Genomic DNA, 22,265 nt, shown 5'->3' on the forward strand with positions numbered 1-22,265 from the left:
AACATGTCTGCCCTCAAAAACGCCACCCGTGAACACCACCAACTGATCCGCGCCACCAAGAGAACTTCCTTCACAGACAGACTGGACCAGAACACTCACAACAGCAAAGAACTCTTCAACATTGTCAAAGAGCTCTCCAATCCTAACGCCAACGACATCACGCCCTCACAAGAACTCTGCAACTCCCTCGCCATCTTCTTCGATCGTAAGATCACCGACCTACACGACAGCTTCGGACACCAGACACAGCCAACCACCACAGAACCTACAACCCCAGCCATCCCCCTCAACGCCTGGACTCACATCAGCACGGAAGAGACCAAAGCTACCATGAACTCCATCCACTCCTGGTGCACCCTCGAACCCCTGCCCACACTTCATCTTCAATAAATCCTACGATATCATCGCCCCGCATCTCCAGGCCATCATCAACAGCTCGTTTGCTTCTGCCACCTTCCCCGAGAGCTGGAAACACTCAGAAGTCAACGCCCTACTGAGGAAACCTACAGCGGACCCCAGCGACCTGAAGAACTTCCGCCCCATCTCGCTCCTCCCCTTCCCTGACAAAGTCATAGAGAAGACCGTCAACAAGCAACTTACCAACTTCCTTGAAGACAACAACCTACTCGACCCCTCTCAGTCCGGATTCCGAGCCAATCACAGCACAGAAACCGCCCTCATCTCAGTCACAGACGACATCAGAACTCTGATGGACAACGGAGAAACAGTCGCCCTCATCCTCCTCGACCTCTCGGCTGCCTTTGACACCGTCTGCCACCGAACCCTAATATCCTGCCTCCGCTCCACCGGAATCCAAGGACAGGCCCTGGACTGGATCACCTCCTTCCTCTCCAACCGCTCCCAAAGAATCTACCTCCCACCGTTCCGCTCAGACCCCACCGAGATCATCTGCGGCGTCCCACAAGGCTCCTCGCTCAGCCCGACTCTCTTCAATGTCTACATGAGCCCCCTCGCTGACATCGTATGCAAACACAACATCAACATCACCTCCTATGCCGACGACACTCAGCTGATACCTTCCCTCACCAAGGACCCCACCAGCGCCAAGACCAACCTGCAAGATGGAATGAAAGACGTCGCAGAATGGATGAAACTCAGCCGTCAGAAACTGAACTCAGACAAAACAGAAGTCCTCATTCTCGGAAACTCCCCATCCGCCGGGGACGACTCCTGGTGGCCCACGGCCCTTGGCACCGCACCAACCCCCTCAGACCACGCACGCAACCTCGGATTCATCCTGGACCCACTTCTCACCATGACCAAACAAGTCAACGCCGTTTCATCTTCCTGCTTCCTCACCCTCCGCATGCTCCGAAAGATCTTCCGTTGGATCCCCGCCAACACCTGAAATCCTTCTCTTACCTGGCAGCAAAGACATGGAATCCCCTCCCCACCAACCTCAGGACCACCCAGGACCACTTTGCATTCCGGAGGCAACTCAAGACCTGTCTCTTCGAGCAGCAGTAATCGCCCTCCCCCTAGCGCCTTGAGACCCTCACGGGTGAGTAGCGCGCTTTATAAATGTTGTTGATTTGATTTGATTTGACAGGTATCCCAGCCAATGTCACCCGTGAGGAGGTGCCAGCAATGTCTAGTCCCCCAACAGAAGAGGCCCACAGTGATGACAGTAACTCTGGTCGCCTGGATCTGGATGACCAACCTGGCCCATCCAGGACCGCTGGACAGTTGGTTACCCAAGCCCAGTCACAGACAACCACAGAGTCTCCCCTAGCTGGAAACATCACCACAGCACCCACCCAGCGTACCCACCCCTAAGTCCCCAGGACACGTCAATCAGCAGTGTGTCTACCGCTACAGAGCCCCTAGGCCACACCTCAAACCCATGACAATCAGGGACCTGGGGTCAGTGGCAGTGGGCACACAGTTCAGGGAACAGAGGCACAGGACAACTGGGAGGACTGCTGTACACCAGGGGGAGGACAGACCAAGGGAACTGACTCTCCAGGAGGCACTTGCAGAGATCCTGGGAGCATAAAAACATTCCCTGGACATGATGGGCCAGATCCTGGACAATGTGCAGGAGAACAGGCGGCTGCAGGAGGGACAGTACCAGGGGATCAGGGAGGACTTGCAGGCCATCAAAACGACCCTGGTCTCCATAGCAGGGGTGCTGGCAGACATGGCCAATGTTATGAGGGAGGCAGTTTCATAACAGCGGGCCCCTGCCACTGGCCAGACATCTGAACTGCCTTCCACCTCCGCTGCCGCTAGTGGACAGGAGGCCCCGCCACAGGACCAAGAGGCCACCAGCACCCCTCCCGCTGCAGAAGGAGAACCACCCTGCAAACGTTCCCTGCAATCCAGGCAGAAGCCAGAGACTATTGCCAAGACCCCGCCAGGAAATGAGACTTTCCTGTTTGTCACCCTTGTGTCCCACTCTGTCACCCTGTCCACCTTGAACTGCCATTAATCCCCTTCCTATGTCCCTATGGACAATGCACCTGTACTACAGACTGGAACTATACTCTGGGCTTTCCTCCATCATCACCCCATCCCATTGCACTTGCACCTCTTTTTCTGAGCACTCAAATAGACACCCTTGGGAAAAAAAAGATGTATGGAGTATGTCACATTTTTTAACCATGTATATGTTTAAGCATGTAGAAACATTGCAATTCAACTGTACAGTAAATGAGCACATATGAAAGACCTGTAGTTGGCTGCAGTGATCACACCAGGAGCTATTGTGAGGCACCAACATCTGTAACATGAATTGCCAATGGGTACAGTAAGTGGTCATAGAAGTGGGAAATAACAGCAAGCCAGTGCCAAAGAATTTCCAAATAATGCCAATGAAATGTGAAGCAACACTGTCTTACCTGTGTGTCACTGGAAATATTGCCTGATCACTGCTGTTCTGTTGTCCTCATCCTCACCCTCTACCTCCTCTTCCTCACTGTCCACAAGGTCCACTGCTGCCACACGGGCATCTCCAGTCTCCTCCTCCTGCAGAAAAGGTACATGGTGTCTCAAGGCAAGGTTGTGCAACATGCATCACGCCACTATTATCTGGCAGACCTTCTTGGGTGAGCAGCACAGGGATCCACCAGTCAGATGGAGGCACCAAAACCTGGCCTTCAGGAGGCCAAAGGTTCTCTCTACGATCCTTCTGGTTCGCCCATGTGCCAAATTATAACATTCTTCTGCCTTTATCCTGGCATTCCTCACAGGGGTCAGTAGCCATGATATGTTGGGGTAACCAGAGTCACCTGAAAATATTGAGGGGCAACATTTAGCCACACACTATCCCATATGGGCCACACCATACCCATACCCCAACATCTACTAGGTGGGAATCAGGGTTCACCTATTAGCCACAGCCTGTGCTTCTGGAGTTGGGCCATCACATTTGGGATGCTGCTGTTCCTCAGGACCAAGGCATCATTCACTGACCCAGGATACTTAGCATTGACATGGGAGATGTACTGGTCCGCCAAGCACACCATCTGTACATTCATGGAGTGAAAACTCTTGTGATTTCTGTACACCTGTTCATTTTGACATGATGGGACAAATGCAATCGCACCAATTATATTGGGGATATGTCCCATTTCAAAGAAGTGAGCCTTCACTGTGTCCAAATCTTCCACATGGGGAAATATAATGCAGCTGCACATGTGCTTAATCAGGGCAGGCAACACTCTGGTCAGCACTATTGAGAACATTGGCTGTGACATTCCTGCTGTCAAGCCCACTGTCACTTGGAAAAAACAAGTTGCCAGGAAATGCAGAACTGAAATAACTTGCAAAAGAGGGGGGATCCTAGTGGGGTCACGGATAGCAGATATCAGGTCAGGCTCCCATTGGGAACACAGCTCTGTGATTGTGGCTCTGTCAAGTCTATAGGTGAGGATGATGTGCCTGTCCTCCATTGTTGCCAAGTCCACCAGGGGTCTGCACACAGGGGTATGTCTCCATCTCCCATTCATCTGCAGAAGTAGCAATCTAAGGGACAAAAGAGTGAGGAGCTGGTCACAAACTGAACAATGGGGTTACACCAGTACGATGCATGCTGTCAAATTGTAATGGGTAAGTGAGTAATTATCCAGGGCCTGCCCCCCATGAAATGGCGTCCGCCTGTCCTGTGTGGAGGGACTGGTGGAAGTGAGGTAATTCCGCTGACGTTGTGTGCCGTTGCAGGAGACGGTCAGGAACCGCCATGCAACTCCTCATTGGTTATAATTGAGCCCTTTCGGTTACAGTGGCCGATGGTGATGCACGCAGGCAGTGACGTTATCCACGACCGTGGACGTGACTGCCATTTTCTATCATATTCCTCACTTGTTACCTGATGTTTCATAGGAGAGGACCTACACTGCATGTGCTGCTGTGATCTGTGTCCAGAACCTACCATGGCCCATTTGACTGGGGAAAGGGCCCCTGCCTTCACTTCAGCGGAGTTGGAGAGACTGGTGGATAGGGTCCTACCCCAGTTCAGACTGATGCATGTGGCATGAATGCATGGAGTGGGCTGCTAAGGCATCGTGTAAGGGGGGGGTCGGTGGATGTCCCCTGGGCGGTGTAAAGGTTGTGTGCTGGGCTATGTGTGTGAAAATGGTGATGTGAAGGGGTTTGGTGGGCCATAAGTGTAACAGGCAGAACTGTCTGACTAATACTATTTTCCAGTGTGTATTGCCTATGCAGGTCAGCGCCAATCAAAAGAAGGGTATATGGCTTGCCATCGCCAAGGAGGTGCGGACCCTGGGGGTCTAAGGCAGGTGGAGCACCCACTGTCGGAAAATGTGGGAGGACCTGAGACGCTGGGCACAGAAGACGGCGGAGGCCCAGCTGGGGATGGCCTCCCAATGAGGAAGGGGTGCCCGTCTAACCCTGACCCCCCTGATGGCCCGCATACTGGTGGTGGCCTATCCTGAGCTAGATGGGCACTTGAGGGCATCACAGCTGCCACAAAGGGGTGAGTACCGTGCCCATCATTATAACGTACGCATGGTAGGGTGATATCTGGGTGGGGGATGTGTGTCAGTGGGTACCCCTAGACCAGGCCTGCCATTGCAGCATAAGTCCCCTGGTGGCTAGGGTCCAGAAGGGATAATCTTGCTACCTAGGTCGTATGCATTCCCTACTGGTCAAGGCTGCATGGGTCCCAGGTGTGCTGGATTTGGCGGTATGTGCTCCTCCCCATGCCTTGATGGCTAGCAATATCACTTGTAGTGCAATGCATAGTTAGTAGGCCTGTACCCTGTGTGTGAGTGTGATGTGTACGCCAACGGTGGTGTTGGTGAAGCCACTGACCCAGTGTATCCTTTGTCTCTACCCCCCTTTTTGTTTTGTCACCATGTCCTTATGTGCATTAGCATCATCTGGCAGAGAAGCAGAGGCATCGGCGACGGAGGAAGCTGCATCCCACAGGAGCCAGGAGGCAGAGTCCACCCATGGTGAGGGCACCAGTGGGACGGAGGGCGAGGGGAGCACAATGGCGGAGACTGGAGGGGACAGTTCAGACACAGATACCTCCTCCAATGGGAGCACCCTGGTGGTGGCAGACACCTCTGTGACCACCCCAGCTACAGGTACAGCTGCCACTCTCGTACCACCACTGCCCTTTCAGCAGACCCTCATCCAGTTGCCCGTGCACTCTCACCCAGGAGGGTGGGCATCTCCTTTGCCCCAGGCACCTCAGGCCCTGCCCCAGTTAGCCCTGCTGCCCTGAGTGAGAAGGCTATTGACCAACTGAGATCCATCTCTGTAGGGCAGTCAACCATTGTGAATGCCATCCAGGGGCTGGCAGCCCAGATGCCACAGACTAATGCATTCCTGGAGGGGATTCACACTGGCTTGACGGCCCAACAGAGATCATTCCAGGCTCTGGCCTCCTCTCTGATGGCAGCCATTGTCCCTGTTTCCACCCTCCACCTTCCTCTTCAAAATCCCATTCCCCTCAACCCCAACCTATCCCAAGCACACAGGCAGACGAGCATGCACATAAGACAACACACAAGAGTGGCACAGGCAAACACAAACATCACATATCATCCCACAGGCACTCACACAAACACCATCCAGATGCAGACATACAAACATCCACAATTTCTACTGTCTCCCCCCCTCCTCCTCCTCCACCTCCCTTCCAGTTCCGTCCACACTCACACCTACATGCACTACATCCTCATCCACTACCAGCATCACCACCACACCTAGCAGAACACACACCTCACTGGCAGACATCTCCACCACAGCCATGCACATGTCCCCTGTGTCCTCTCCCATTGTGTCTGCCCCCCTCCTAAAGTACACAAACTCAGGCACTCAGAAACCCAAAAGCCATCTACCTCGCTAAAGCATCCAGCCCATGTACCTCCACCCAAAAATAGCAGACAGAAACCTCCTACAACCACTCCCTCTTCCTCCACTCTCAAACCTTCTCCCTCTTCCCATCTCAATGTCCCTAAAAAGCTTTTCCTATCCACAACTGACCTCTTCCCTACCACTACCCCCTGTCCTGCACGTCTGGCCAGGGTGGCAAAAACCCAGCCAAGCACCTCAGCCACCCAGTCCACGGGCCCAGCAGTCAGCACAGACGCCCACGGTGGGAAAGGATCCAGGGCACATGTCCTGAGGGTGAAGGAGCCTGCACCAGGCAGCCTCAAGGGTAAGAAGCCTGCCCCAGCTGCTGCAAGGAAGAGCGAGGAGCCTGCCCCAGTTGCTGCCAGAAAGAGCAAGGAGCCTTCCCCAGCTGCTGCCAGGAAGACCAAGGAACCAGCACCAGCAGGCAGGAAGGGCAAGGGGCCTGGGGAAGGACCTCTGACGGAGCCCCCACCACGAACTATGATTGTGCAGCCACCCGAGCCTGCAGGGGATGGGCTGGAGCTTTCCCCCACCAACAGCAGCAGCAGCACCACCACCACCAGTGGGCAGCCATCCGTGGCTGCAGGGGATGGGCTGGAGTTCCCCCACCAGCGGCTGCAGCAGCACCACTTCCACCACTGAGCAGCCGTCACCGCCGGCGGATGGTATGTAATCCTGCTTCCATTGGCTGCTGTGTGGCCTGTCCCCTGCAAATTCTGTGGCTATGACACCCACTTGAAAGACTGTGACCTTGCACTCCCCAGGATCAAGAGCACAGGGCACAATGCCCCCTCCAGAACCAGTGGGTAAGACACCCACCAACCCCAGCCTCCCCAGGATTAAGAGTACAGGGCACGATGCCCACTCCAGAACCAGTGGGTAAGACACCTACCAATGCCAGCCTCCCCAGGATCAAGAGCACAGGGCACGATGCCCCATCCAGAACCAGTGGGCAAGTCACCCACTTGAGAGACTTTGACCTTGCACTCCCCAAGACCAAGCACAGGGCATGTTGCCCCACTCCAGAGCATGTGGGAAAGTCAACCACTTGAGAGACTGTGGCCTTGAACTCCCCAGGACCAAGCACAGGTCATGTTTCCCCCTCCAGAACCAGTGGTGTTGTTCCATCTCCCGGATGAGGTGCCCCCATCCCTGTCCTCCTGAGGTGCCTGCCTATTTACCAACTAATGCCCCTGCAGTATTCTCTCCGTGTTGATACAGGTGGCAAGAGGGGCCTTGGACTTTGCCCTGTGGCCATGCAGCCAACGCAAACTGAGGACTGGGCAGTGTCCCTTGAACTGTACAATTGTAAATATCTGTAAAATTGGCTAAGTTATTTTTATACTGTGTTGATCTTATTACAATCACTTTAGTAAATTAATTTTGTCCTTGCATTATTCAGGTGATTTAGGGGGAATAACTTGTTTTCTTGTGCATCTGGTTGTGTGTATGGTGTTGAGGTGTGTGTGTTGTGTGTTTATGTGCCCCTCTCTTTTACCCCCCCCTCCCTTGTGTGCTAAGCGGCTGTACTCACCATCGTCGTCTTTGCCGTTGTTGGTGTTCGTGGTGGAGCAGCACGTAGAAGAGCATGGGGAAGACATGCAGCTCGGGCTCCATGGCGGCGTGGTTGTTCCCTGTGTCTCCAATGGTGAGTCCTTTCACTTCTGAGTTCTGTTTCCACCAGGCTTTTGATGTCGTTGGTACCGCCCTGGAAAAGGTGGCGGTTTCCTGTGTCTTAATATGGTAGGCGGAACATTGACTACTGCAGTGGTGGCTGTTGTTTCCGCCCTGGCTGTCAGTGTGGTAAAGTGGCTGTCTATCTGAGATTTTACCGCCATTGTTGCACCAACCACCAGGGTTGTAATGAGGGCCTATGTGTGTAATATGGGTAAGACTGACTTTCTCAGGAGGAGAACAACAGAGACACTGACCGGAGTTGAAGCTGCACCAATATTGTTACCTGACGAGCTGTATGATGAGAACATTGAAGGAAGACCAATCTTCAACATGTGAACGAAGTGGTGGTAGAATTCATAGACTTGGAGATTTAGTTTTATTGGACAAAGTGTGAACATGCGATCCCTTGACCAATAGGGATATGGGAAATAATTTTGTGAATTTAACTTAACGGGACTGCACTGAGAAGAAACCAGCATTCAGCATTTTTCATTTTACTATTTGCCGTTAGCCCATTGCCCATTTTCTTGCTGCCCGAAAGGTCAATATTTTCTTTTGCGTCTTGACAAGAGACGTGCTTAAATTTAGGGCCAGATGTAGGTAGGCAATTTGCGAGTCGCAAAATCATATGCAGAATGGTGTAACTGACACCATCTGCGAATCGCAAGGGGGTCGCAAAGACCCACCTTATTAATATTAATGAGGTGGGATTGCAATTTGCGACCCCCTTACGATTCCTTGCACTCAAACGGATGGTGGCCTGCTGGAGACAGCAGACCTCCATGTCTGTGACTGCTTTTTTAATAAAGCTGTTTTTTTTGTATTGCAGCCCCTTTTTCTTAAAGGAAAACTAGTTGCAATACAAAAGAAAAAATGAAACCATTTGGTTCCATTTTTTCAGAGTAGGCAGTGGTCCATTGGACCACTGACTGCTCTGAAAAAATATTTTTGGTGACATTCACAAAGGGTAAGGGGTCCCACTGGGGACCCCTTCCCTTTTGCGAATGAGTTAGCACCCACTTCACATGGGTGCTAACTGCGAATTGCTTTGCGACCGCGTTCGCGGTCACAAAGCAATTCTGCATCGCGGTGCGAATCGCAAATAGGAAGGGAACACCCCTTCCTATTTACGAGTCGCATTCCCATTTTGCAAGTCGGTACCGACTCGCAAAATGGGAATGTGCACCGCTATGCCAGTTTTGCATGGCGCAAACTGCGAATTTCGCAGTTTGCGCTATGCAAAACGGTTACTACATCTGGCCCTTAATGCTTAAAGACTTTGCACTTTCTGAACCTTGATGCTGAATCCTGATGCCTTGCTGATCGACTGATGTCCTGATGATGAAGACTATCTTAGATTGCTGATCCAATTGAGGAGAGATATTATTGTATCCATGTGTTTGTTTTGCCTATTTGCTTTTTCTTTCTAGGTACCAACCGCACTGTTTTGCGAGAGACATAGATGTTTTTCCAAATTCGTGTTACTAAATTGTTTTGCATGAAGCCCAACATGCTTATGCTAATCTGATGTTAGATGAGGATTCTCATTAATGAAAATCTGCTAATAAGGAATAATGCTTGATACATTTCTTTGCGGAATCAACTTGTATGTGATCTTGTTGCAAAATGGTGCTTGTTATTAATTTGCACCATAACCTTAGAATGTGTAATAGTTCAAGTTTTGATTAGATTAAGGGGGTCATTCTGACCCTGGCGGTCGGTGATAAAGCGGCGGCCAACCCGCCAACAGCCCGGCGGTCAAAAAAATGCAATTCTGACCCTGGCGGGAACCGCCAACACAGCCCGCCGCTTTAACACTCCGACCGCGGAACAAACAAACAGCGCGGCGGTCACCGCCAACAGACAGGCGGCAGACAATGTACCGCCCACCCTATCACGACCCACCAATCCGCCACCTTTTCCGGGGCGGGAGCCCCGCCGATAAAAACACGGCGGAAACAGACATTTCCAATGGAAAACGCTCACCTCGAGACACTCCTCGCGGAATCCGGACAGCATGGAACCCGAATTGAACATCATACCTGCTCTCGTCTACCTGCTCATCTACCACGAGTACGAACTCCGGCGCAGACGTCAACGGTGAGTACTGCACCTACGACACACGGGAGGGGGGAGGAAGAAAGGTTATGGGCATACACATATGCGACCCCCCCAACCCCCAAATATGTACACACCAATGCAGAGCAGGAAGTCACAGTGACACCATACAAAGACCCTTTAAAAATACAATGACACAACCAAATTTGGAATAAATTTTCATGTACAAAAAAAGCACCTGGAAATAATTGAGCAACCGTGAAAAATATTTACAAAAAACAAAAAGATATACACATCAGTGTATCACTGAAGTAACAAGTCCTGCACATCCTACGAATCTAACATGTCCGTGGGCCAAGGTTCTGCGAAACAAGGGCAAAGCCCACACACAAGACCTGAGTCCTTTGGAGAGAACACTGCAGGGGCATCTGATGTCAAAACTACAGGCACCTCAGGGGGAAGGGAAGGGGGGGCCACCACATCCACATGAGTCCACGACGCCAGATCCACGAGGAGCCACCATGCCCACTGTACCATCCTGGGGAGTGCAAAGCCACAGTCTCTCAAGTCTCTGCAGTGGGTGGGTTGGCCACTGGACCATCCTGGGGAGTGCAAAGCCACAGTCTCTCAATGTCTCTACAGTGGGTGGGTTGCCCACTGTACCATCCTGGGGAGTGCAAAGCCACAGTCTCTCAAGTCTCTGCAGTGGGTGGGTTGCCCACTGGACCATCCTGGGGAGTGCAAAGCCACAGTCTCTCAATGTCTCTACAGTGGGTGGGTTGCCCACTGTACCATCCTGGGGAGTGCAAAGCCACAGTCTCTCAAGTCTCTGCAGTGGGTGGGTTGCCCACTGGACCATCCTGGGGAGTGCAAAGCCACAGTCTCTCAAGTCTCTACAGTGGGTGGATTGCCCACTGTGCCATCCTGGGGAGTGCAAAGCCACAGTCTCTCAGGTGGATTACAGAGTCCACTGGTCAAGGAAGAGGCATGGTGGGCACAGTGAACCATAAACAGTGCCTGAGACGGCGGGACCCAGCGCAGCGGTGCATGACATGGCGATGTCCAGCGGAGCGGTGCTTGACAGGAAGGGCCCAGCGGAGCGGTGCTTGACAGGAAGGGTCCAGCGGAGCGGTGCTTGACAGGAAGGGCCCAGCGGAGCGGTGCTTGACAGGAAGGGCCCAGCGGAGCGGTGCTTGACAGGAAGGGTCCAGCGGAGCGGTGCTTGACAGGAAGGGCCCAGCGGAGCGGTGCTTGACAGGAAGGGCCCAGCGGAGCGGTGCTTGAGACGGTGGGGCCCTGTTCAGCGGTACCTGTCTTCACGGCGGGGCCCTGTTCAGCGGTACCTGTCTTCGCGGCGGGGCCCTGTTCAGCGGTACCTGTCTTCACGGCGGGGCCCTGTTCAGCGGTGCTCTTCTGCACGGCGGGGCCCTGTTCAGCGGTACCTGTCTTCACGGCGGGGCCCTGTTCAGCGGTACCTGTCTTCACGGCGGGGCCCTGTTCAGCGGTGCTCTTCTGCACGGCGGGGCCCTGTTCAGCGGTACCTGTCTTCACGGCGGGGCCCTGTTCAGCGGTACCTGTCTTCACGGTGGGGACCTGTTCAGCGGTGCTCTTCTGCACGGCGGGCCCTGTTCAGCGGTACCTGTCTTCACGGCGGGGCCCTGTTCAGCGGTGCTCTTCTGCACGGCGGGGCCCTGTTCAGCGGTACCTGTCTGCACGGCGGGGCCCTGTTCAGCGGTACCTGTCTTCACGGCGGGGCCCTGTTCAGCGGTACCTGTCTTCACGGCGGGGCCCTGTGCAGCGGTGCTCTTCTGCACGGCGGGGCCCTGTTCAGCGGTACCTGTCTTCACGGCGGGGCCCTGTTCAGCGGTACCTGTCTTCACGGCGGGGCCCTGTTCAGCGGTGCTCTTCTGCACGGCGGGGCCCTGTTCAGCGGTGCTCTTCTGCACGGCGGGGCCCTGTTCAGCGATACCTGTCTTCACGGCGGGGCACTGTTCAGCGGTACCTGTCTTCACGGTGGGGCCCTGTTCAGCGGTACCTGTCTTCACGGCGGGGCCCTGTTCAGCGGTACCTGTCTTCACGGCGGGGCCCTGTTCAGCGGTGCTCTTCTGCACGGCGGGGCCCTGTTCAGCTGTACCTGTCTTCACGGCGGGGCCCTGTTCAGCGGTACCTGTCTTCACGGCGGGGCCCTGTTCAGCGGTGCTCTTCTGCACGGCGGGGCCCTGTTCAACGGTACCTGTCTGCACGGCGGGGCCCTGTTCAGCGGTACCTGTCTTCACGGCGGGGCCCTGTTCAGCGGTACCTGTCTTCACGGCGGGGCCCTGTTCAGCGGTGCTCTTCTGCACGGCGGGGCCCTGTTCAGCGGTACCTGTCTTCACGGCGGGGCCCTGTTCAGCGGTACCTGTCTTCACGGCGGGGCCCTGTTCAGCGGTGCTCTTCTGCACGGCGGGGCCCTGTTCAGCGGTGCTCTTCTGCACGGCGGGGCCCTGTTCAGCGGTACCTGTCTTCACGGCGGGGCCCTGTTCAGCGGTACCTGTCTTCACGGCGGGGCCCTGTTCAGCAGTACCTGTCTTCACGGCGGGGCCCTGTTCAGCGGTACCTGTCTTCACGGCGGGGCCCTGTTCAGCAGTACATGTCTTCACGGCGGGGCCCTGTTCAGCGGTACCTGTCTTCACGGCGGGGCCCTGTTCAGCGGTGCTCTTGCAGTATGTCAAGGGAGTCATACCTGGCCTGGACACCCTGCTCACTCGCCCTCCGACCGTGCTGTGTCAGGCCCCTTCGGGGAGTGAGTCCTGGGCCCTTTGGTGTCGTCCCTTGCAGCCGGGATGGGGCTTGTGGGGCCCTCCTGCTCTGCTCTCCTGGTGGTAGTCCTCTCCGCCCTGCTGTCCTTCCGCTCCTTAGATGGGGCTCTCGGGCCCTTGCCTCCCCTGGCTGCTGTGGCCGGTGAAGTGGCCGGAGTCACCTCCTTGGGGGCAGCCGTCTCTGTCCGCTCACGGCGGCCCTTCAATTTCCGGGTCCTCTTGCCTGGGGGGGGCTGGCTGTCCCCTTGCTGCTCACCGAAGTGTTACTGCCGCCAAAGGGTGGACTCCACATGCCATGCACCACTTGCACTGTAGAAGTTGGGCTGGTGGTGGCTGAGGTGCCCTTGGGACTTTTCCCAGTTGGAGGGGGGGGTTCGGGGGAGGGAAAGAGGTCAAAACTGGAGAGGTAATTTTTCTTGGGACCAAGGTAAGGGGTAGGAGTAGTGGTGAGAGAAGTGGAGGAAGAGGATTTGGTTGTATGAGAGCCAGGTGTGCTGTCCTTGGGTGCAGGTGACTGGGACGTAGGCTGTGGTGAGGTGGTTGGCTGTTGTTTGGGTGTCTGCCTGCGTTTATGTGTCTTGGAAGAGGGGGTGACAGACACAGTGGGAGAGGACACAGGGGACGTGTAAATGCCAGTGGGGGTGGTGACTGCAGGTGTGCGGACTGTAGTGGAGGGTTTGCTGGTGGTGGAAGAACTGGCCGATGTTGGGGTGCATGCAGGTGTGAGTGTAGACGTCACAGGGAGGGAGGAGGGAGACGAGGAGGACGGGGACACAGAGGTGGTAGTGACTGTTGATATGTCTGCATCTGTGTGTTGCTTGGGTGAATGCTTGTGTTTTCTGTGGTGCTTATGTTTGGATGAGCTGGCCTTGGGTGTTGAGGTGTGTGCAGGCTGGTCTGATGGTGTGGATGGGATAGGTTGAGGTACAGGAGACAGAGAAAGGGTGGAGGCAGATAGAAGAGGGAGACTGGAGACAGGGACAATGGCTGCCGTCAGTGCTGAGGCCAGAGCAGTGAACGCTCGTTGATGGGCAGCCTGACCCGAATGAATGCCCTCCAGGTAGGCATTGCTCCGATGCACCTCCCTTTCCACCCCCTGGATGGCATTCAGAAGGGTAGTCTGCCCAACAATGACCGTCCTCACCAGGTCAATGAGCTCCGCACTGAGGGCAGCAGGGGTAACAGAGGCAGGGGCTGAGGTGCCTGGGGCGAAGGAGACGCGCGCCTTCCTGGCCGAGCGGCCACGGAGCGAAGACTGAGGGGCTGCTGGGAGGGCGGTGCTGGTGCGCTGGGTGGCGGCTGTACCTGTTGTTGCGGGGGGCACAGATGGTGCCGCCCCCGCTAGGGAGCTCCCAAACGAGGACGTGTCCGTGTCGCTGGTGTCTCCACCGGCCCCCGTTGTGGTGCTCCCCTCGCCCTCCGGATCACTGGTGCCCTCGGTGTCTGTGTCAGTGCCCACCGGGGCCTGGTGACCTGCAGCTCCCTCCTGCTCCGACGCCAAATCTCCGCCGCCGGATGATGCTAAAACACAAGAAGACAAAGATTTAGGGTGGGGGGAGAAATGAAACAAAGTTGAGTGCATGCCTTAGCAATACCCTTTGCGGAGAGGACAGACACAGGTGCCTCGTGCACTAAGTCGCGAACTTGGGGTACACTACTCAGTACTTCTGACTAGGCAAACAGGTCTAGGGACAACACACGCGCACATGTGTGATGCTGGAGCATGGGTAGCTGCATTTGGCACCCTACAGAGGTGGGGGGCGGGGGCACAGGGCCATGCCTAAGGGAGCGGACTACACTACAGAGAGCGCCCTGGCCTAATGTCACCCACAGCCCTCCTCCCCCACCCTGACGCCTCCAATGCGCATACAGATAGGAGAATGTGCGGATACTCACCCCCTTGTGTCTGCTGTGCTGTCCTCAAGCGCCCATCCAAATTAGGGTAGGCCACCGCCAGGATCCGGGACATCAGGGGGGTCATGGTGCGACTGGCACCCCTCCTAGGTCGGGAGGCCATCCCCAGCAGTGTTTCTGCGGTCTTCCTCGTTCCGCGGCGGATGTCCTCCCACCTCTTGCGGCAGTGGGTGCCCCGTCTGTTGTGGACCCCCAAGTTCCGGACTTCATTGGCGATGGCACGCCAAATATCGATTTTCTGGTGGGCGCTCACCTGTTTGACATGTACAGGGTGGGAAAGAGAAACCGTCACATATCTGCACGTTTGGAGTACATGCCCCCCCCCTCCCCAACCTTGTCATGGTTCCCATTCTCTCATCTGTCGTGCGTTGCACTCCTCATTCCCTCCACACCCCACCAACTTACATCCCCCCCTCCACACAGGCATAACCCATTCAATGTGCACTGAGTGTACTCACCTGTTGCTCTGGAGGACCGTAGAGTAGCGCATACTGGGGGAGGACCCCGTCCACGAGCTTCTCCAACTCTTCTGAGCTGAAGGCGGGGGCCCTTTCACCAGTAGCAGCAGCCATTGTCACTTCCAGACCGAGTTCACAGCAGCACTTGCAGTATAGGTCCTCTCCTGTGGATGATCAGGTCTCGAATGATTGAGCAGATAGAAAATGGCGGTCACGCCCGCGGCGGTGCGTACCGCAGCGGTGCGTCCCGCGACCGCCGGCGCACATCGTCATTGGCTCCTGAAACCCATAGGCTTCAATGTTAACCAATGCGTCTTCGCACAGCGGTCTTCGACCGCCTACTGCCACGGTGTGCCCCGCCAGCGCAGTGACCTCACATCCCATTGTCCCACTTCACAGGTCAGGCATCGGCCATTTCAAGGGCCCACATGGCTTAATTTCTAATGCGTCACACAGGCCTAGGCCTTGCAATGGCACACATACAAACATATCAAACCATACATTTACCTGTACTGTGCAAGCTGTGTTGTACGTACCTGTGAGTGGATTGACTCTGTACTCCATATTCTCCTTCCTAGGCACCGTCCGCTGGGACTAGCGATGAGAAGGAGGAATCCTCGCGTGTACCGGCCGCTGGTGGACCTGTCCACAATGGAAGAACGCAACATAATACTACGATACCGACTTGACCGAGCCTCCATCCATGAAGTGTGTGCCCAGCTGGAGCCAGCCCTGATGTCCCCCATCCGCCAACCCACAGGAATTCACCCTCTAGTGCAGGTTCTGTCTGTCCTCCATTTCTTTGCAACTGGCTCATTCCAGACAACAGTGGCCATGTCATCTGGGATGTCTCAGCCTATGTTTTCCAAGATCTTATCCAGAGTGTTGTCTGCCCTGATGAAACTCATGCGGAGCTACATCATTTTCCCAGAGGAGGGTGATTTGCCTACAGTGAAAGCTGATTTCTATGCCCTTGGACACATCCCCAACATCATTGGTGCAATTGATGGGACCCATGTGGCTTTAGTCCCCCCAAATGACGATGAACAGGTGTACAGGAACAGGAAGAATTACCATTCAATGAATATCCAGGTGGTCTGTTTGGCTGACCAGTACATCTCCCATGTAAATGCCAAGTTCCCAGGGTCAGTGCATGACGCGTATGTTATGCGAAATAGCAGCATTCCCTATGTGATGGAACAGCTACAGAGACAGCGTGTGTGGCTAATAGGTGACTCTGGTTACCCCAACCTGCCGTGGCTATTGACCCCAGTGAGGAATCCCAGGACCAGGGCAGAGGAACGGTACAATGAGGCCCATGGGCGTACTAGGAGGGTGATTGAGCGAACCTTTGGGCTCCTGAAGGCCAGGTTTAGGTGCCTGCATATGACAGGTGGATCCCTAATGTACTCACCAAAGAAGGTGTGCCATATCATTGTGGCGTGCTGTATGCTCCACAACCTGGCTTTGCGACGCCAGGTGCCTTTCCTGCAGGAGGATGGTCCAGATGGTGGTGTTGTAGAAGCCGTGGAGCCTGTGGAGAGTGAAGAGAAGGAAGACTCTGAGGACGACACAGACAATAGGGACAGAGTGATACAACAGTATTTCCAGTAACACACAGGTAAGAATCACCCACGCCATTTCACAATTGCTTATAGCCTCCTGCATCTGTACTTTCTGTAGTTCCCCACAGATGTTTTTCATTGATTTTTGCCTTTCCCTTCCCTTCTCAGTGCTGTCTGACTCAGTACCTGACTTCTGCTTGGTTCGCCCATGAAATACAGCATATTGACATTGGTATGTTGTCATGACTAATTGACAGAACAGAAATTGAACAGTAATATGTAATACATTTGTAAATAATACAGCATGACTCAAAACAGATTTGTGTGCAAAATGTGATTTATTTACAGTGCTAGATATCGGTACATGTGATTCTAAGGGTGATGGGTGGGGGTGGAGGAATATCCATGGCAGAGTCCAGTTCTCAGTCTCACAGGTGCATTGTCCTTTTGCCTGTGGAAGGATGGAGCATAGGCAGTTCATGGTTGGACAGGGTGGCAATGTGGGACAGTGGGAAGACTTGAGGGGGTATGTCCTGCTGGCGGGGGTCTTGACATCCTACTCTGTCTTTTTCTTTGGTCTCAGGCTCCTCTTACGGGGTGGTTGTTCTTCAGCAGGAGGTGGGGTTCTGGGGGGCTGTCGAGGTGTTGGGACCTCCTGTCCACTAGCGCCGGCGGAGGTGGTAGGCTGTTCCTGGTCCGGGCTAGTGACAGGGGCCCTGTGTGGTGCACCATGGTCCCGCAACGCGTCCTCTATCCTGTGGAGGGCCAGGACGATGGTCCCCATTGCGGTCCCGATGATTCTCAGCTCCTCCCTGAACCCCATGTAGCGTTCCTCCTGCTGTGCCTGGATCTCAGTGAATCTGGCCAGTACCGTCGCCATCGTTTCTTGGGAGTGGTGGTATGCCCCCATGAGGGTGGTGAGGGCCTCTTGGAGAGTGGGTTCCCTGGGCCTCTCCTCCCCCCCCTGTCGCACAGCAGCCCTCCGAGCTGCCCGGTTTCCCCCGGCCTCTGTCCCCTGGACGGTGTGCCCGCTACCACTGCCCCCAGGTCCCTGTTGTTGTTGGGGTGTTGGGTTAGCCTGGGTGCCCTGTAGTGGCAGACACACCGCTGATTGAGCTGTCCTAGAGACAGAGGCATGGGCCCGCTGGGTGGGAGCTGTGCTGGTGTTGGCAGAGGGGGTCGGGTCTGGTGTGGCCTGTGGCTGCCTGAGGGGAACCGACTGCCCAGAGGTCCCCGATGGTCCGGGCTGGTCATCAGGTTCACTGTCGACAGAGCTGCTATCCTCAGTGTGGGCCTGTTCCGGTGGTGGGATGGACACTTCTGGACCCTCCTGGCTGGTGTGTTGTCGTTCGGGTCCTGCATGGGGTAAGAGAGTTTGGTTATTGTTTCTGTGTGTGCAATAGCGTGCGTGTTATGGGTGCCCTTGTCCCCCAGTGCAGGCATTCCCTTGAGGGAGGTACTGTGAGGGTAGTTAGTGGGGGGGGGGTTAGTGCAGTGGTCATGCTTAGGTGATGGGTGCCCATGATTTGTGTTGGCATGCAGGAGTTGGTGTTGGGATGGGTGGGTTGTGCTGGTGAGACATTGTCAGGGAGGATGTGTGCTGGGGGGTTGGGGGTGAGGGTGTGGGTTGGCATGCTGGTGGGGTGGGGGGGATCTAGTAGTTGAGATTGGACTTACCAGAGTCCATTCCTCCGGCTACTCCTGCGAGGCCCTGAGGATGCAGGATGTTCAAGACGTCTTGCTCCCACGATGTGAATTCGGGAGGGGTGGGTGGGGGTCCGCCGCCAGTCTTCTGGACCGCGATGTTGTGCCTGGAGACCATCGATCGGACCTTCCCCCGTAGGTCGTTCCATCTTTTGCGGATGTCCTCCCTATTCCTGGGACGCTGTCCCACCGCGTTGACCCTGTCCACGATCCGCTGCCATAGCTCCGCCTTCCTAGCTATACTGGTGTGCTGCACCTGCGAGCCGAAGAGCTGGGGTCCACTCTTAGGATTTCCTCCACCATGACCCGGAGTTCTTGGTCCGAAAAGCGTGGGTGCCTTTGGGGTGCCATGGGGTGGTGTGGGTGAGGTGTGGGGTGGTGTATGTGATGATAAGTATGTTGGTGAGTGGTGCTTTGTGCTACTATGTGGTGTGTGTGATGGTGTAGTGTGCCTCAGTGTGTCTTGCTTTGGATTGTCTGCTGTGTCTCTCTCTCCTTCTCTCAGTAATTATGGTCGCAGGGGTTTGTGGGTGATGTGGGTGTGTGTTTTATAGTTGGTTGATTGTGTGGGAGTGGTGTGTGTATGTGTATCAGGTGTGTGTATTTCAAATTGTCCAATGTGGCTGTGTTTTGGTGCTGTGTGTGTATTCTGACCGCGGCGGTGTGTAGCGCCAATGGAATACCGCGTTTGAATGACCGCTGTGTGGATTCGTGGGTCGTAATGGCATGGGCGTATCTCTGTTGGCGGGCCGGTGGAGGTTTGGTCATCTCCAGTTTCTCGCTGCCCGCTGATGTGGCGGGCTGCAGTGGAGGACGGAATTTTGGAGGTTTGGCCGTTGTGGGTCAGAATGACCGTGGCGGTTAACCGCGGCGGTGTTATGGCGGTCTTCTGACCGGCGGTAAGGGCCTTTTACCGCCGAGGTCAGAATGACCCCCAAAGTTTCTTCCGTCGCTTTGGACAGCCAGTGTTGTTTCTGTACGCGTATCATTTGATTTTGAGATTAACGTACGTGAATTAGCATTGTTAATATAGGGAAATAAATATTCAAACTTTTAATAAAAAGTGTGGTTATTCATGGCTGAAAGGTCATGGTGTGTAACAATTATTGACTCCATTGATTGTTAATGTTATTGGTTATTGATTATTGATCTGCACGTACTGGAATTATGGTGGGATCATCTTAATTGTGAGTCCAAAGGTTCATCATCCTATTCGCGTCCCCTTGTAAGTTTACTTATTAAGGTCAGACTCGTTAACAATCTTCTATTTTGAGTTGCCTGTTGCAACCACATGATTCAGAAAGCCAGGCATCTGAGGTCTGCTGTTCTTTTCATGGTTCTGAATTTGCCTGACATCATAAAATGCAGCAAGAAGCCCACAGTTACATCTGTGAGTATTACTTACCTGGGGCTGCCTTTGTTTGTGCTCCTGGTCTCCTGGTTGCTTCTCCTCATCCCTCCAGGTCACAATGAATCATCACCTGTGAGTTTGGAGATCCTGTTAAAACATCTTCAAATTTAGTCCAATTCAGGTTTTCATTCTCTTTCCTTTTTCCATCTGGCTGTCTCTTCCTTATTTCTTTCTGATTGTTGCAAACCATTATGATTCCTTTTATGTGATATTTGATGTAATTTCCTTTTCCTGTTCCTTTGCTGGATACGATCTTCAAACTGGTTGGAGCATGCATTGCAACAAAGCTGTATTCTCATTGTTTCTTCACTCCCTTCACTTCTAGATCGTGACTCTTAGTGCAAGTAGAATTTTATTGTTCAATACCAGGTTCCTGGTTTTCTTGAGTCCTTAGAAGACTTCATTCAGCAAGGACCTTTTTATGTCTTTGACTTTTTGTTCTTGAGAAGGTGGCAGCTTTTCAGGTACACTTGTTTACCACATATTCCAGTGTGTGGTGACATAGTGGCTTCAGCAAACGGTTGCTCTTACTTCAGGCAGTGGAAGACTCGGATCAAGATTTTGGAGTGATGCTAACAAAATCCCCCTTGTCTCACTGACTTAGGGGGCTATTATGAACATGTCGGTAAACACCGTCGACCGCCGTGGTGACGGTGAACAGTAGTCCGCCATGGCGGTAAACAGAGACCCGCTATATAAAGATTTCAAAAACAGAAATGGCCAAAACTACTATTTCCACCAGCCATTTCCAGGGCCTTGTTGGTGGAAAGCCTGCACATCCCACCCCGCCACCGCCGAGCACACAAATCCCCCATCCTCCAAATAATAATGCACAAATCACTGCGGCGGATGGTGGATACTGAACGACCATTGGCGGTACAGACCGCCACAGCCAGTAATGGGACCCAACAGCAAGAAATGCACACATTGGCAACTTTAAAACCCACACACCTGACACACATCCACAACACCATAAAACACTTGCAGGCACACCACTATAATCCTTTGCAATTCCAATAGGAGAATCCAAACTGACAACACAACAAGCAGACACTGAATGCCAGGCCACACAACTCACACACTCAACCACACAACAGCACCTCACCATTGTCCACGCAATACCCCACCCATAACAGACACCATGGCACCCCCTAAGCACCCACGCTTTACAGAAAGGGAACTAAGAACAATGGTGGATGAGATTCTCAAGGTAGAGCCATAAATCTTCGGGTCACAGGTCCAGCACACACCCATCACCAGGAAGATGGAGTTATAGCAGACAATAGTCAACAAGGTCAACGCAGTGGGAAACCATCCATGCACGAGGGATGACATCCTCAAGAGATGAACTACCTGTGCAGGAAGGTGAGGTCCATGGCATCGAGGCACAACATTGTGGTCCAGAAGACTGGGGCAGGACCCCTACCAACACACCCTGAATACACCGACTGGGAGGAAAAGGTACTGGCCATCCTGCACCCTGAGGGCCTCACTAGACTCACTGGAGGAATAGACTCGGGTAAGCCATCTACAATTACCCCATATCCACCACACCTATAATGCATACACCACCTCACCCCTCCAACTACCACCAGGATCATACCTCACCCTGGCCCCAATCACTACATCCAGTCACCCTGCATGCCCACAAACCCACTAACAGCACCACATCCCTCCTTCTGTGCACAGCCACCCAACCCTGCAAGGTACCACAATGGCACTACGCCACCCTCAGTGCACCACCACATCCCATGTTAAATGCAATGGCAACCTCACAAAAGGACCCTGCATGGCCCAACAGTGGAAAACCTGCACAAAATAGGCCTGCCCTGTGCACCCTCAACCAATTTTGTCAATGTAACATACATGGCCATTCCCCCCCACAGACACCACCACCCATGCCACCCTGACGGAAAGGAAAAGGAGTGCCAGCGCCCCACATGGAGACAGAAGCACCACACAGGACACTGGAGAGGGAATTCTGGACAGTGAGGAATACCCTGGCCCCTCAGACAGTCCTGGAATGTCACCATCCAGCAGCCACACCCAGGACACCACTGACACCCCTACCAACCAGCCACCAACATCTGCTCTGGCCAAACAACCCCACATCAGTGTATCCAGGTCACAGACTGGTGAAACACAAGGACAGAGGCCACAGTCTCCACCTATCAACAGGCAGGATGACGATGGCCCCAGTACAAGTGGTACCACCAAACCTGTGAAGGGGACACAGGCATAGGGCGCTAGGCCCAGTGGGAGGGCATCAGTGGCCCAGGGGGGAGCCCAAAGGATGGATGCTGTAGCCCAGGAGGTGATCTCAGAGGTCCTA

The sequence above is a fragment of the Pleurodeles waltl genome, chromosome 12 (genome assembly GCF_031143425.1).
Source record: "Pleurodeles waltl isolate 20211129_DDA chromosome 12, aPleWal1.hap1.20221129, whole genome shotgun sequence".
Lineage (NCBI taxonomy): Eukaryota > Metazoa > Chordata > Amphibia > Caudata > Salamandridae > Pleurodeles > Pleurodeles waltl.